Source organism: Mercenaria mercenaria, chromosome 3, assembly GCF_021730395.1.
Source record: "Mercenaria mercenaria strain notata chromosome 3, MADL_Memer_1, whole genome shotgun sequence".
Taxonomy (NCBI): domain Eukaryota; kingdom Metazoa; phylum Mollusca; class Bivalvia; order Venerida; family Veneridae; genus Mercenaria; species Mercenaria mercenaria.
In genome coordinates this window covers 15,725,875-15,738,733 of record NC_069363.1, presented here as the reverse complement: position 1 = coordinate 15,738,733, position 12,859 = coordinate 15,725,875, and the positions used below count along the sequence as shown (strand labels likewise).

The window sequence follows — 12,859 nt, the reverse complement described above, 5'->3', positions numbered from 1 at the left end:
ACTGGGAATGGAGGCATTTAGCTCCGCAGGAAAGAATGGCAATGCAGAGATGTTGTTAATCAGACTGTTATATTTGTTGTACACACAAAACTAGTTAGTTTAGATTAAACTGACTGTCACCGACATTGGAGTGACTGCAATTTACATTTGCTTAGAAAAGTTGTAAGTACTGGCCTGTTGGTTCAAACAATGGTTATTGTGAAATCTTGCAGCCAGTACCGTCATTGGATGATTTCACAGTATTTCATGGTTGTTACACATTCCTTTCTTCAGACATGAAATAGAATTTTATGATAAATAGTATGTTATCACTTCTTAAACTTCTTAAAGAAGTGTATCATTACTGAAATAGTATAAACAGAAGCAAAACATCGACACAATTCCAATTAAGGGGGAATGGTACTTTGTCAAAATTTAAGATTTGCTAATAGTCGTATATATCAAAATAAACTTGAAGATATTTCAAATTTGTATCATCATCTTTTAGAGCGATAAACATGCGTATGACGTTACCATGACGTCGCAAACATGACCCGTTTTCGCGCTTTTTACGTCCGTTAATGGTAGCACTAAAATGGTATAAAACTCGATACTACAAACGTATTGTTGGCGTCAATGCATTAGATTATAATCAAACGACAGAATAAAGCAATTTCTTAGTGATCATTAACATGAAAAGGTATTTTCTATCCGAATTTCGAAGGAGGTGCGAAAACAGACTTTTGGTTGTTTAAGAAAATTCAGGAAAAAATCGCTTCTGATCCATTTTGCAAAAAATGGCCCGTGGAATTTTTGCCAAATTTTTGTATGTAAAGATTCATTATGTTGTTAATGGCTGTGCCAAAATAGAAAAATGTTCACCGAAGCGTTTTTTCTAGTACAACCGTTTGAATTAGAGTATTGTGACGCAATAAACAACGTCGCTTAAGACATGACGTAAGCACGTGAATATTTACATTATTAGCCTTATTTTACACCAGTGGCTGCAAAGATGGTGCTCTCCATACATATTGTGTAACTATGCTTTCTAGCGCCTGAAATTAATTCAGCTTCTCCTTTTTGTTTTTTTTTGATTGACAGCGTATGTGAATTTTTTAATGAATGATGATTTCACTTTTTCGGTTAATGATGGACGGGCCCTCGACTTATCTTTTCAAGTTTATTTCCTACGATCCGTTTTGTATGTGCTGGATCTGAAAATTTTACAATGTCAGAATTAACTTTCTCCCTTGTTTATTTCGTTGCTGCAGAGTCATCGTCCTCTATATTATTATTGACCCTTGAGCCATTGGCTATGCTATGGTATTCACTGGAAGAGGTCAATATTGTCCTCCTCCGTTGAATATCACATCATATCCGATGGCTTAACATGTACAGTCATAACTGTTTTATTATTTTGGTTCAAGTTTATATTAAATAAGTAACAAATATTGTTGCAACATATGTAATGTTTGAAAGTAACAATAACTGTGTGAAAACTTATCAAATTTACACGAAACAATTAAATATGGTCAACTTCACAGATGCCAAAAATTGGAGCAATTCTGTAAAAGCTATGGAGCCCGATATTCGTGCTCAATTGCATAGAGGCAAGCAATACTGAACTGATGTACAAACATAAATAATTGACAGAAAAACTCAATAAAATATTGCTCTTTTTCACTCTAACTTTAGAAAATTATTGTATTTATATAGCAGTCATAGATAATTATCACTCACACAGTGTGTGTTAAATTTGCATATATATTATTTTTGTAATGTGTATTTATTTTATGTAATAAGTTGTTTTGAAACAAACATAATATTTTGATGGCAAATTTATATTTATAGATAGATTTATTGATAATATTTCTTTAGTACTAATATTTACGAGATTATCCCATTTTTTGTTTTCATGCAAAAATATAGCCAAGGGAGACAAACAGATACTGATTAAGTACGGATGTTATATACATTCTTATTACAGAAACACAACCTAAAGTATAGATTTGTACCAGCATCGTGTTGACTTGTCAGGAAATTATCAGTAGCGCGGTACGGTGACCTCGGAAAAGGGCGCATAACATGCGAGATTGTCGGCTTATATGGAAATTCCAAATGAATTTATATTATTGTTTGTTTTGATTGATAGAATCCTGTTTTACGGCCCTTTCAGTATTTCAGTTATGTCAGGCAGTAGACAAGCTTACTGCCGCTCATTGGCTGTTTTTTTTATTAAAATATAAGCATTCTTAATTTATTAAGACTTATTATACAGCCATTCTATTCAAACTTATTCTTTCTAAAATACGTGTAAAATAAAGCTCAGTACATAATCCAGGATCGGGAACGGATTTAGTATCTTTTTGAGTGACCGTCTCTAGTGTATACTGCTAGTTTCTATTTGGACCAACATTGCAAACTTTAATATATTTTTATTGAATTTTAGGGAAAAACAATATGTGAAACAAGCCGCGAAACAAACGGCATCTGGACGAACATTCATCATTCTATATCGTTTATGTCGTCATGTAAACGGAAGGGGCACCTGTACGTGATGGCATGTTTAAAATTCATAATTTAGTCGTTTCTATTCAGGCTTTTTCCCCGTCCTGTGCAACAAATAACAAATAACAGAAATATTTAAATGAAATGAGCCGCGCCTTGTGAAAACCAAACATACGGTGGCTTTGCAGTCTGGTCAGGATCCATGCTGTTCGCTAACGGTTTCTTAAATTGCAATAGGCTTTAAAAGCGAACTACATAGATCCTGACAAGACTGTGCAAGCCCGTCTGGATCAAAGCTAGTCGCAAAGCCAGTATGTTGGTTTTTTCATGGCGCGGCTCAAATAACATATGTTAAAACAGGTAGAACGGTAACCATTTATGTAAATGTTTTGACGTGTAATCTTTGCAAACAGTACACGGCGGAATCTTAAAATTCATACGTAACATTCGAATTTTAAAATTCCGTTGTACTGCTTGCAAAAGAAAAACAGCGTATATATATAAACTGTCAACTTCTAGGACTGCCTACGTGGTCTGATTCACTGAGATATCTCACTGATGGAGGACTGTAAGTTCGAGCCTCGCTACCGAACATGGCTCTTTATGTGAGAACACTTTGGGAGTTTGTGTCGGAGGTTAGGGGTTTAGTACTGGTCGTTCCCAGGAACAATGTTTAAGGAAACTACCCGCCATACTGTTGAAACGAGCGTAAAAACTTGATTCAGAACATTAACAACTTTTTTAACAGTCTTATTACTGTAGTACTTACTTTTAAAATTCTATAAATCTGCCTTTAATTGTATCATTAATACAATTTAAATGAAATTCACATTCGGATAGAACTGTGCGGAAATGTTTGTATTTTAATTATCCCATGCTTACCTAATGCAGCTGCAACGTTTATTAAATAGGGGTTCCGTAAAATGCCATAGCATTTTAGATTTTACATTTTAAAATGTAGTACACTTTATAGACCATACCCTTTGTTTCGGAAAATAGGTTTTTTCCAGTAAAGTCTTTGTTTTGAGTTTAACGCCATTTTTTCAACAGTTTTTCAGTCATATAACGGCGGGCTGTTTAACCTAACCAGTTTTCCTGGATTCTGTACCAGTACAAACCTGTTCTCCGCAAGTAACTGCCAACTTCCCCACATGAATCAGAGGTGGAGGACTAATGATATCAGACACAGTGTCGTTCATCAAATAGTCACGGAGAACATAGGATCGAACTAGCGACCCCGAGATCCGTAGACCAACGCTCTTACCTATTGAGCTAAGCGGGCGGGCTTCAGTAAAGTCTTTTTCCGCATATTTTTTTAACCATTGTCAAATACATTTACCAAAATATGCATAATCGACAATTCTTCTTTTTTGCTTTTCTCCGTTTTATTATCACTCCCGACACTCCCTTTCTTCAATAACTTAACTGTTTTAGCCTTCTGAACTGTCCGTATTTATCGCGACTTATTTTAGAGAGCAGCTGAGTTTGAAAAGGTCATGAAGTGGCTATTGAAATGAACATCAAGAACTTCTAGTAATTTAAAAGATACGCACTTTTCAATGAAAATATTTTGGAATACTGCATGTTATGAAATGTGTAATATTTTTACGATTAGATTGAAATATTTAATTCATGTCTCATAACTGCTTGTTTATAGGTTTCCAGGTAGAATTATGACAAGCCCGTTACATAACAATTACATGTCTTTTAACGACGCTGCGTAGTCAAGTTCAAACGGTTTTACTACAAAAACGCTTCGGTGAACTTTTTTTCTATTTTGGCATAGATATTAACAACATAATGAATTTTCACATACAAAAATTTGGCAAAAATTTCCACGGGCCAATTTTTTGCAAAATGGATCAGAATCGATTTTCTTCCTGAATTTTCTTAAACAACCAAATGTCTGTGTTCGAACCTCCTTTGAAAATTCAGATAGAAAATACCTGTTCATGTTAATAATCACTAAGAAATTGCTTTATTCTGTCGTTTTTATATATAATCTAATGCATTGACGCCAACAATACCTTGTAGTATCGAGTTTTATACTATTTTAGTGCTACCATTAACGGACGTAAAATGCGCGAAAATGGGTCATGTTTGCGACGTCATGGTAACGTCATACGCATGTTTATTGCTCTAAAAGATGATGATATCAATTGTAAATATCTTCAAGTTTATTTTGGTATATAAGACAATCAGAAAATCTTAAATTTTGACAAAGTACCATTCCCCCTTAAGTGTAACTTTTGATACTTTTATAACTGTACTGTGAAATAATTGATATTCCCATTGAAATAGGCCATTGAAATAGGCACTTTTGCCGAAACCACAAAATTTTACACAGGCCAAAAAAACTAAATGATTTCATAGTATAATATCCTGGTCTGCACATTCCTTTAGTTTTCTTTCACATCTGTTTCTTGAAAATTTAACTGGTTTGTAATAAACAAACAAAATCCAACTGTCTTAAAATGAAGTTAGGCAATCAAAGAATTTCAAGTTCTGATAAAAAAATATATAATATGGTGAAATCATTTAATTTCCTGTGTATGGAAGTTCAGAGTTTTGACCAGAAAGGCCATTTGAGCCGTGCCATGGGAAAACCAACATAGTGGCTTTGCGACCAGCATGGATCCAGACCAGCCTGCGCATCCGCGCAGTCTGGTCAGGATCCATGCTGTTCGCTAACGGTTTCTCTAATTGTAGTAGCGGCTTTAAAAGCGAACAGCATGGATCCTGACCAGACTGCGCGGATGCGCAGGCTGGTCTGGATCCATGCTGGTCGCAAAGCCACTATGTTGTTTTTCTCATGGCACGGCTCATTTTATGGGGATAGAAGTTTGAGGATTTCAACTTTTGAAGACAAAAGGAATGGGAATTTCATTTTTTCTTTGGAATTTTGATTGCATGATTTTACTCAAACACAAAATATACAAAACATAGCACTCCACATGTATTAATAATTATCCTGTTAAATCTTTAGAGTTGAACACATTCACAAGTACACTTTGTTTGTTCAATGGTTTTGGCAAAACTTTTGATTAATAGCATCTATATGTATTTATTTTTTCTTCTTGCCTAAGCATAACAGACTATACTGAATAAACATTGAGTTCATAAGGAATGTTCTTTCCATTACTTATGATCAGGTAGAATTGTTTACAATAGATGAACTAGATAATCTTCTTTGTTTTTAGAATTAATCTTCATTTTTGTTTTTCGCTTTTACTGTCAAACCTCTTTTGAGAAGTAAAGGGGCATAATTGTACTAAATTAGAAAAGATTCAGGAGTTGTCTCAAATGAACATTAAATGGTATTGAGGAATACAACCTTGATACCTTCAAAATAGATGAAATATTGGATAAATATTTAGAAAAATTATTTTCATAAATGTGTATAATTGGATGAGTAAAAATTTTAAAGAAGTAAAAGCTCAGCACAATAATTGAAGGCAGTTAAACTTTGGAATACAGATATTTGCATTTGAAAGCATTCACTATTTATAGATTTCTAGACATTTTCAAACTTCATAATGTCTTCATAATTAATATGATATATAGTTATGACTTACATACATTGTTAGTATGTTGCCCTATTACTTAGAATATGTTGTATTGGCATGCAATATGTTTTGTGAAAAATGTCCCTAGGCGGGGGACATTGCATTCTCATCCATCAGAAGTTCGTCAAAATCCCGAGACGAACCTCTGATTTATTTCTATCATTTATTTGGTTAGCATGCGCACTCATAATTACTACCAGGAGTGGTTTCAGCCAATCACTGTTCACCATTATTTGGCACGCTGAATTGAAACTTCAAACAACATGTACTTGCTTACGATGGATAAAGGTGATATTCCATGATTGCAATTAATAAAGATTTATTCCTGTAATTCGATGTTAAAAGACTTACATCAGGAAATCATAAAGTTCTTCTCAAGTCAAATCGATATTGGAAAGGATGCGGTCACGCTTTTCGCTGACGATTTTGATTGGCTTGCTACAATTTGTCGTGAAACGACGCTGATTGGCTGAAATGTTTTACCTGTAATGCAACCAGACCATAAATATCGGCCAAATGTGCCAGAGGTTCATCCGGGGAACCATGGTAGACCTCTGGTATGCGAGAATGGGGACGTTGGTAACTTTGTTACAATTAAATTCTTGTTTGACAGTGGAGGTGGGAGTTAAGGTTTGTACCAGCACCTGTCTATCCATTACTGCATTTTCCTTGCATCAGACTATGCTAGCTGCACTTACATAGCCCTTACAGAAGCAAGCCTCTGTGGTGTACATGCTGCGTATTTGCTGTGTATATGCCGCGAACACAGTAGTACGCCAGAGGAGTACATTTTACATACACCGCATGTCGCGTACATGCCGCGTACTATTTCGACGAGTACACAGCATGTACGCAGGAGGTCACTAGTACACTTCAAGTACGCAGCACAGACTCTGAAAATTTAAGGAGTACACTGCATGTACGCAGGAGGGACTTGTACAAGAAAATAGTACACTGCATGTACACCGCAGATACTTTGAAATTTGTGCAGTACACTTCATATACATGGGAAAGACTTGTACAATTTCTTTTGGCATTTATACTTTGATTTTTTTTTTATAAGTTAAAGTCTGAAGTAAACTTCATATACGCGGGAGGGACTTGTACATTTTCTTTTGGTGTTTATACTTTGAATTTTTTTAAGTAAAAGTTTGAAGTACACTTCATGCAGGAAGGATTTGTACATTTTTTTTTTTTTGGAAGCAAGAACTTGATTTTCGAGTAACATTTATCTTAATAGCATAGAATAGTTCAGATTACCGGTATTCTAAACAATGAAAATTTGCCATTTACTATTTGCAATGTTCATTTGTGAAGCTTACATCTTCACAAAATTTCTGATTTCTGAGCTGCACCTTGCATGCAGTGTAAAAATATATTCTTTTTCATTTTGAATTAATCCTGGAGCTTTCTAACATGGATAATTGAAAAGACTTATTTGAACTTCATTGCATTACATTTTGTAATACATGAAATAATTACCAAGATAATGCCTCAACAGCGCCCGAATGAGAAGAATTAATAGCTCACACTGTTATTTGAATACTCTTAAGCAAAACACCATTCTATCATGTTTTATAAAGGCTTTAATGCTCATTATGCTAACTCATTAAGGCCTCACCGGATTAAAAAGTTGTTCATCGGATTTGCCGCTCGTATATTTTCAGAACGTTTTTGGCTAATTGCGCTCGCCCCATTGGAAAAAATCAATCCAAAATTTTTTGGTGCGCTACTTTTTACGGACGTAAAAGTGTATAAACGCTTATATAATTCCAGTCCTAGATTGTTCTCAGATCGATTTTAATCAAAATAAATACATACTACGCACACATCGTCTATAATAAATCATAACACTTATATTTAGTTGCATTAAAGTTGTTTCCCCTTGATGCAGTTACGCCATTTTCTTCAAATGTTTACCAAATTACATGCTACAAAAATTGATTTATTTCATTGAAAAGGGGTAGTACACCGCAGGCTCATTTGCATGTGAAAAGTGTATGTGCCGCGTACATGCTGCGTACTATTTCCCGCATACTAAATTCCTCCAGCGTACATCCTGTGTACTATGTAGTCCACAGCATGTACGCAGCAAGTAGTACGCGGCAGAGCGCATTTGCATGTCAAAAGTGTACTACAAACGTACTATCGGTGTATGTGCGGTGTATATCCTGCATACTATTTAAAGCCCTTGATTTCAGCACACATCATGTACGCATCATATACGCTGTATGTACACAGCAAGAGTACGCAGCAGGCCTTTTTCTTCTGTAAGGGAGATGGGGGGGGGGGTATTTTGTCATTTGTATGCATAATGGTGTTATTTATATGGGTACATTTGTCCTTCCTGAAGCTGTTAGCTCATGTATGGAGCTCAGCATTATGTATCAGTGACTAACTTTCATTTGTTAACTCTTTCTATACAATTTCATAGAATACTGGAAAGGCTTTTAACTGCTACAGGACTTTTATATTTGGCATTAAGAGTTATTGATCCAGGGAATTAAGACTACTTAACACCGTCAGTATTAGAGGAATTTGAAAGTATGAATAATTATTTGTATACTTATAGTGACTTAAAGGGGAATCGCCAGTAGCTGCTACACAGTTTGTGTGTATTAACAGTACTATGCAGGAGTTTGAAATGGTTTTATACATAAACATTTCATAAACGGTCTGCTACTACTATAGAAATGGAAATAGTGTTACTGTATGGCATTTATGAATGTAGCTCTACATACTCAGTTAATTCTATATATTTAGTTAAGTTAAATACATCTGATGAAGATTTTTCAATATTTGAAATAAGTATTCTAAAAATATAAAATCTTAAAGAAAGATGGGCATTTGATATTTGATAATGGATGCCAGAGGTAGATATTGTTGGGGTTGCAATTTGCAGAGATACACTCAAATTATTTTAAGGAAATTAGACCTGTACATTGTATTTTAATTCTTATGGAAAATAATTGCATCTACTGAATTGTTTATATATTAATTAAGAAATAATTTATAGCAAAACGGTGTCTTAACACTATTTATGCACGACGTGTAACCACCTGAATGTCTAAATAGTGTTAAAACACAGTTTTGCTATAAATTATTTCAGTTCTAATATGTCTTTGTTGTAAAATTTAGATCAGTATGATAGAACTGTTTCTTCGCATATGCATGGTGCCAAATGGTAGGTCGTCACGCTTCTTTGTTTACTATCACACCAGGACCAGAAATGGTAAAACGTCTTGCGGAAGAGTTCAGTTTGGGTGAAAAACGATGGCTAATTATTCTGCAAAGCTACTAACCAGCTTAGTATGTGTGTAAATTAATCAAGACAGTTGTCCAATCTATCTGACATTTTGTTTTAAACATGCTATTAAGTAAAATATTGGATCAAATTTGAAAGCATTATTTCTAGATGCATATGTGGTGCTAATTATCATGTCAACGTGACGTCAATATAATAACGTTGTGATGATTTATGCTTTGCTAGTCATATTAGAACAGATATTAAAATTCAGACCTACAATCACATACACTGCTTTTCAGGGCAGTACAAGGATTTTGGCAGTATATATTGAGGCTGTAATAACTTGGAACTATGATTCAAGAAGCAATGAGTCTGTGCTGTCCACTCTCTGACAGGTAAACTTAAAGTAAGAGTTTTATTTCAAAGGTAAAGCTTGTTAACACTCTAGAGGTCGAATCTGGGTTAACTGGGGTCAAAAACTAGGTCACCTGGTCAAATCAAAGAAAAACCTTGTGTATGCAATAGGGGCTGCATTTTTCATTTGATGTGCATGAAACTTGGTCAGATTGTTTCTATAAAATCTTGAGCTTTTATCTGGGTCATGTTGGGTCAAAAACTAGGTCACCAGGTAATATCAAAGAAAAAGTTTATTTACACTCTAGGGGCCACATTTTTGATTCTATCTTCATAAAACATGGTCAGAATGTTTGATATCATGAAGTCATGGATGATTTCAAATCTGGGTAACAAGTCAAAAACTAGGGATTAGGTCAAATCAAAGGAAAAGCTTGTTTACACTCTAGCGGCCACATTTTTGCTCCAATCTGGGTATTGTGCATGATACATTGTCTTGTGATGGTGAATATTTATTGTCTTGTGATGGTGAATATATATGAGCCGTGTCATGAGAAAACCAACATAGCGGGATTGCGACCAGCATGGATCCAGACCAGCCTGCGCATCCACGCAGTCTGGTCAGGATCCATGCAGTTCGCTTTCAAAGCCTATTGCAATTGAAGAAACTGATAGCGAACAGCATGGATCCTTACCAGACAGCGCGGATGCCCAGGCTGGTCTGGATCCATTCTGGTCGCAAACCCACTATGTTGGTTTTCTCATGGCGCGGCTCAATTATTGTCTTGTGATGGTGAATATTTATTGTCTTGTGATGGTGAATGTTTAGGCCAAGTTGTTTGGATATTCATCCATGCATAAAAAAGTTGCAGACCAGACACAAAAATTACCAAAAATGTTTTGTCTCCAAGTGTGACCTTGAGCAAGAGGTGTGACCTTGAGCAAGAGGTCTTGGTCTTATATGCGACAAATCAGTTATGTGCCAGTTTAGTTACTTGAATATACATCCAAGTTAATGACTGGACAGAAAATAAGACCTATTATCTTTGACCTCTTAGTGTGACCTTAACCTTTGAGACAGGAACCTTGGTCTTGCATGTGACAAAGTGTCTCATAGGAAACATAATGTGCCAAGTGATTTGGAAATCCCTTGAGCAATAGTAGAGTTATGGACCGGACATGAAACAGTGTGCCAAATAATTCCAAAATCCCTAGTGAATGGCAGAGTTATGGAACGGACATGAAACAGACCCTGTTAGCCTTTGGCCTCCAAGTATTACCTTGACCTTGGAGAGGGGTCTTGGTCTTGTTCTGACACATTTTCTCATTATTGGCAACATTTTAGCCAAGTTATTTGAAATCTCTTCATGGATGGCAGAGTTATGCAATGGACAAGAAGTGTGACAGATGAATGGACAGATGAATGGACAGATAGATGAATGGCTGGAACCCATTCCTATGTCTCCCTTTTATTCTAAAAAAAGTGGGGGATAATAAAACTGACTTGAATCATTCTGGTTTATCAAAAGTATATTTTATGAGCACAGACAAATTTGTCCACTCAGATATTTTCAGATATATAAGACATTAAAAAAACTGACGCCCAAAAATACGTAGTGTTCTAAATGAATTGATTTCATGATTTTGTTGAAATAATTAAGTACACCTACTAAATTACTTATCTATTAAAAAAAGTTCTGTTATCATCTAAAATCATACTGCATATGCATTTTGTTTTCAGACATCAAGGATTTGGCAGTGTATCTTGAGTGCTTAATAATCCGTAAAGTTTTGGATGATATGAGAGAATGTGTGTCTCTGACAGGTAAACCAGTACTAAACACTCTGTTTTCTTAAAAAAAATAAGCTGAAGGCAGGCACTGACAACCTGCTTGATTCAGCATAATTAATAAAGGTCTGATATGATAATAAAAAAAGGGGTGATATGTTTATCTTTTAAGGTGTAATATGATTTGGGTATGATAATCAGTAAATGGGTGATATGATCATAAATAAAGGTGTGATATGTTAATCAGTAGAGGTGTGATATGATAATCACTAAAGATGTGATATGATAATTACTGAAAGTGTGATGTGATAATTACTTAAAGTGTGATATGATAATTACTGAAAGTGTGATGTGATAATTACTTAAAGTGTGATATGATAATTACTTAAAGTGTGATGTGATAATTACTTAAAGTGTGATTAACACAGAGGAAAAAGAAGTTATTAGAGAGGTGATTTTTCTCATGTGCTTGTAGCTAAACAACTAAAAAAGGGTCATCTCAGTGTCCTTCGGGATCATTGATTTCAACTCATATAGATTTGAAGAAGCTGGTGCTAGGGGGCGTGTGCAGTGTTGCCATTACTGCTCATGAACAGAATCTAACTGAGTCTGCAATTTTCACTGTTTGCCTTGTTCTTGGTGCTTCCGAGGGATCTACTTTTCAGATTTTATTTACAGAATACCTTTCATTATTTTAAATATAAATAGAAGAAAAGTAATACAGCATTGAAATGAAAGTTTTAGTTTAAACATATTTTATTTTGCAATATTTTTACAACATGATTACAAATATACAATAAAGGATTGGACAGGAAGCTTTATAAGCTTAAGGTTGTCCTCTCCCATAAATGAAAGTTTTGCATATCACACCTGAGCTCCAGACTTACATGATATATTGAGATTATATTTACTTAAATATGTGCACTGGCAAGATACTGACTTTAGTTCAGTTTCCTGTCAAACCTTTTTCTGGGTCCTTTTTATAGGTGGTATTGTTCTGTTATTAATAACTGTCATAATATCCTTCAGCTGTATCAGTCAAGCAGTCAGTTTTGCCATTCATATGAAAATTTTAAATATTTATTGATCTTTCATGATTGTTTCTTCTGCAAATTAAAGCTTGTTAAAGAATTCCATTTTTGGGAGATGATGATATCAGATAAGACTTTGATGAAGCAAGTCAGTTAAGTTTTAGACTGTTTCTTCAAGTACTACTGTACAACAGCTATATTAATTTGCTTGATCCAGTTGAGGTATTTGAGGAGTTGGACCTGTGAGAGCAATTATGCTTTCCCAGTGGAATTATTTTAGTAATATTTTCAGTTACTGTGAAAATGTTCTTGTTTATATATATATTATATTAACTGTCTGGTGTGTCAGAGGAGGGAGCTTAAGTATGACCTAAGGGAACCAATC

The 12,859-nt window shown here is 34.9% G+C and overlaps 1 long non-coding RNA gene across 1 annotated transcript in view; it reads left to right on the top strand.

Annotated features, from left to right (window-relative positions):
• The first annotated feature begins 9,598 nt into the window (after positions 1 to 9,598).
• LOC128555507 (uncharacterized) overlaps positions 9,599 to 12,859 on the top strand; it is a 46,564-nt gene continuing 43,303 nt past the window's right edge. The window contains exons 1-2 of the long non-coding RNA XR_008370119.1: positions 9,599 to 9,695; positions 11,396 to 11,479. This is a non-coding gene — a long non-coding RNA (uncharacterized LOC128555507). The remainder of the gene's footprint in view (positions 9,696 to 11,395; positions 11,480 to 12,859) is intronic.